Genomic DNA, 5000 nt, shown 5'->3' with positions numbered 1-5000 from the left:
AGGAGACAGAGAAATACCCTCAACTCTCCCGTGTTTCTTACGTCCGCCATCTACCCCGCAGCGCCTCAAACGGAGGAGAGCAACACCATTACAGAGCAGCGGGCGAGGATAAACACAAGTATTAGCAACACACCTCACAGGATCCTGCCAACGGGGATGAGATTAACTCCATTGCGACTCATCAGGGGCTATGTAGTTCCTCTGGCACCTGTAGTGAGAGGCTATTACAAGAAAGCAGGTGAGTGATGTTCCCCTGAGAGGAAAGCTGGTTCGGAGCTTCGGTGTTGCTGCTCGCTTGTCTCCGCCTCTGCGATGCTTAGGAGGTATTTGAAGCTGGTGTTCGAAGCAGGTATGAATCAGGTGTTCGAAGTAGGTATGAAGCAGGTGTTCGAAGCAGGTATGAAGGTGTCTAAGGCATGAAGGTATGAAGCAGGTGTTCGAAGCAGATAGGAAGCAGGTGTTTAAGGCAGATATGAAACAGGTATTCGAAGCAGGTGTGAAACAAGTGTTCGTAGCAGGTATGAAACAGGTGTTCGAAGCAGGTATAAAACGGATGTCTGAGGCTAGTATGAGACTGGTGTCCGAAACAGGTATGAAACAGGTGTTCGAAGCAGGTGTAAAATAGATGATCGAAGATATGAAACAAATATGAAACTGGTGTTCGAAGCATGTATGAAGCAGGTATGATACAGGTGTTCGAAGCAGAGAATTGCGATGTAAAATTCAGAGCACAAGGGCAAATAACGATGGCGCAATAACAGATACGTTATTTTTTTCATCGGTATGCCTGGAAAAAAAAAAATAAAAAACGACTCTCTCTTTCTCTCTCTCTGTCTCTCTTTCTCCCTCTCTCTCTTTCTCTCTCTGTCTCTTTCTATTTCTCTCTCTCTCTCTTTCTCCCCCCCCTCTCTCTCTCTGTCTGTCTGTCTGTCTGTCTGTCTCTCTCTCTCTCTCTCTCTCTCTCTCTCTCTCTCGCTCTCTCTCTATATCTCTCTCTACTCTATATATATATACTATATATATATATATATATATATATATATATATATATATATATATATATATATATATATATATATATATATATATATATATACTCTTTCTATTAATCCCTAACAAAAGCTTAAAAAGACATCAATTCTCTGCTTATCGACATAGCAAAGCATGTTTTATTTGATATTTTAATGTCACTGCGAATTGGATACTTAAATAACTTTACGCAACTTATAATTTAGAGAAAATCCTTGTGGATTCCGGAACTAAACTCGGCAGATACTTGTAAAGTACTTACAAATTCCTTTCTAAAGATAGAATATCAATTACTTTAGCATTCCAGGTGTATTATTGTCTTTATATGAATTACCATTTTGTTACTACGAAAAGAGGAATAGCGTCACCAATTTAAGAACTCCTCGGGTGAAATACCAACAAAGAAACGATTTAAAGATTAAGATTCAATAAATAAAAGAGCAAACCATTCAGGCTGTGAGTACTTGTGATTTAACAAAAGAATATAAAATGTCGCTAGGAATGATACTAAAGCTTTTTACGCTAATTCGATCAACTACATAGAATACCGAATCTTAAAGTCCCCCGTTATGGCTAAGCTACACGTTCTGTCTTTCTCGTTAGTTCCATTTTTCAGTTGAAAGTTACGAAGAATCGCCCTTATGTGAGTTCTTGCTTTGATAACACATGGTATGGTTCTACTTGTAGGTTGCAGGACACAGTGGTTCCTTTGTGGTTCTAAATACACACCTTTTATTAATTAATGATTTATAATAATTATGATAATGGAAAAAAATTGTATCCCACTTGTTACAATGATTATTCTTGGTGTGATAGGCTTCTAAATTATTTAAAGATTAAACAAGTTTCCTTTGTATGAGTATTTTTACATTCTATTCAGTTGTTGATTTGAGTTTTTGCATAGAGCTGAAAGGATAGTCTGAATTAACAAAATTCTATGACTTTATTCACACACACACTACCTGGTCTTCTAAGAAACCTTTCGCTTTTACCTTTCTATCTCTATTTACTCAGTAAGTAACGAGTTATTGATTTCTATTAAAAACTGCCATGGAATCGGACGTAAAATGAGGTAATCTGCAATACTATTATACATCTATAAATAATAAATAAATATCCATTCCAGCCCGGCGATTCAGGAAGGGATTCACAAGAAAACGAAAAAAAAGATAAAAAAATGATAAATAAAAAAATAATCCAAGTTAACAAACGAGGTGACAGGACTTCGCGTTACATATGTAAGAGCACCGTAGATGAAAGGCTTGCAATAGCGTCGATAATGTTATAATACCGGTATGTAATAGCGAGGGGTGGTTAGAGGGGTGGGGGGGGTGGGGGTGGCCCTGTCTCCGCTGCCCTTAACCCTTCCTCCATTCCACACTCGCTTCTCAGCTGCCCATCACAGAGACGACCCACCCTAATAACAATGCATACTCGAATATACGATGCTTGATAATATAACTGTAGTGATCCTAATCTGATCTGTGATAAAGTGTGAAGTCCCAGCCATGTTCTCGGGGGCACAGAACAATAAGGCAGAGGTAGTCCCTTTTTTTCCTTCTTCATCTTCTTTTTCTCTGTGTTTCTTTCTTTCTTTCTCTCTCTCTCTCTCTCTCTCTCTCTCTCTCTCTCCCTTTCTTTCTTAATGTTTCTTTTCCTTTCTTTCTTAATCTCTCATTCTCTTTCTTTCTTAATCTCTCTACTTTCTTTCTTATTTCTCTCTCTCTCTCTCTCTCTCTCTCTCTCTCTCTCTCTCTTTCTCTCTCTCTCTCTCTCTCTCTCTCTCTCTCTCTCTCTCTCTCTCTCTCTCTCTCTCTCTCTCTCTCTCTCTCTCTCTCTCTCTCTCTCTCCCTCCCTCCCTCCCTCTCTCCCTCCCTCCCTCCCCTCCCTCCTTCTCCCTCCATCCCCCCACCCCTCTCTCTCTCTCTCTCTCTCTCTCTCTCTCTCTCTCTCTTTCTCTCTCTCTCTCTTTTTTTTGCAAGTCATCGGTGCATGTGAGATTTGGCGGTACAATTATAGTTTATTGATTCGTTGCCACATATTTTCCGGCAGATAGATATTAAATTGAATTTCTGGCGCGGAGCAAAACCCAAGACGGAGGCTGGGAAGGAGAAGGGAAATGGGGAACGGATTGGGGATATATGAGGATGAGGAGAGAGGAATGAAGGTGGGAGTAGAAGGAGAGGAATAAAGGTGGGAGTAGAAGGAGAAGTAGAAGGAGTAGATGAGAGAGGGGGAGGAGGAGGAGGAGAAGAGGAGAGAGGCGGGGAAGGAGAAGGGAAATGGGGAACGGATTCGGGATATATGAGGATGAGGGAGAGGGATGAAGGGTAGGGAGAAGGAAAAGGGAGGAAGGGAAGAAGAAGTAGGTAAGGAGAGGGGGAGGAGGAGGAGGAGGGAGGAGAGAGAGGCGGGGAAGGAGAAGGGAAATGGGGAACGGATTCGGGATATATGAGGATGAGGAGAAGGGGATGAAGGTGGGAGTAGAAGGAGAGGAATGAAGGTGGGAGTAAGAGAAAGGAGAGAAGGGGGAAGTAGATGAGAGAGGGGGGAGGTGGAGGAGGGAGGAGAGAAGTAGATGAAAGAGGTGGAGGAAGAGAGAGGAGAAGAGGAGAGAGGAAGGAGGAGGAGGAGAAGTGGAGAGAGGAGGAGGAGGAGGAGAAGAAAGAGGAGGCGGAGGAGGAGGAGGCGGAGAAGGAAGAGAAGAAGAAAGAGGCGGAGGAGGAGAAGAAGAAAGAAAAAAGAGGAAGAGAAGGAGAAAAGCAAGAAGAAAGAGGAGGAGGAGGATGATAAGCAGATTAGTAATAATGATAATAATGATAATGATAATAAGAAAATAACCACAAATCATAGAGTAACTATTACAGAACCAGACTTAGTCGGGAAGCATAATATTATTTTTATGAAATATATGAGAATGAAGAAAGAGATAAGAAGAAAGAAGAAGAAGAGGACGAGGGAGAAGGCGAAGGAGAAGGAAAAAGAGAAGGAGAAAAGAAAGGGGAAGAATAAGAAATGAAAGAAAGAAAGAAGAAAAAAGAAAAGAAAAAGAATCAGAAAAAAAACGAAGAACAAAAAAGAAGTAGAAGCAAAAAAAAAAAAAAAAAAAAAAAGAGAGAGAGAGAGCAGTAGAAGAAAAAATAAAAAAAGAAAAGAAGAAAAAGAAAAAATCTAAGAAAAAAGGAAGAAAGAAAGAAGAAAAAGAAAAATCTAAGAAAAAAGGAAGAACGAAAGAAAGAAAGAAACCGATAAAAATCAAAGAATGAAAGAAAGAAAGTAACCGAAAAAAAAATCTAAGAAAGAAGAAAGAGAGAAAGACAACGATAAAAAAAAATCTAAAAAAAGAAAGAAAGAAAACGAAAAAAAAAATCTAAAAAAGAAAAAAACGAAAGAAACAAAAGACCAAAAAGCAAAAAAAAAAAAAAAAAAAAAAAAAAAAAAAAAAAAAAAAAAAAAAAAGAACACAAAAAAGAAAGAAAGAAAGAAATCCGCCGAAGAGTAAAAAAGCAGCAATTATGTGCCTCCCAACACGTCCCCGATCAACCCGATCAGATCAGATCAGAACCCAACGGGCGACTCGCTACCTGCTTCGAGTCGGACTTCGAGTCGGACTTCGAGTCGGATCGGTTCACAGACCCGACAAGGCATCTGACCGATCTATGCAATATTGAAATTATAAGTAAAATTATAAATTGTAAAATTATTAATTATTAATTATTAATTATTATTTATTATTTATTAATTATTATTATTGATTTATTATTATTTATTAATTATTATTTATTATTTATTATTATTTGTTAATTATTATTTATTATTTATTATTATTTATTATTTATTATTATTTATTAATTATTAATTATTATTAAATTATTATAAATTATAAATTATTAAAATTATAAATTATAAAATTATAAATTATTAATTATTAATTATTATTTATTAATTATTATTATTTATTTATTTATTAT

This window comes from Penaeus vannamei, chromosome 5 (genome assembly GCF_042767895.1).
Source record: "Penaeus vannamei isolate JL-2024 chromosome 5, ASM4276789v1, whole genome shotgun sequence".
Taxonomy (NCBI): Eukaryota; Metazoa; Arthropoda; class Malacostraca; order Decapoda; family Penaeidae; genus Penaeus; species Penaeus vannamei.
The sequence above is the reverse complement of the archived record's forward strand: the minus strand, read 5'-3'. Positions refer to the sequence as shown.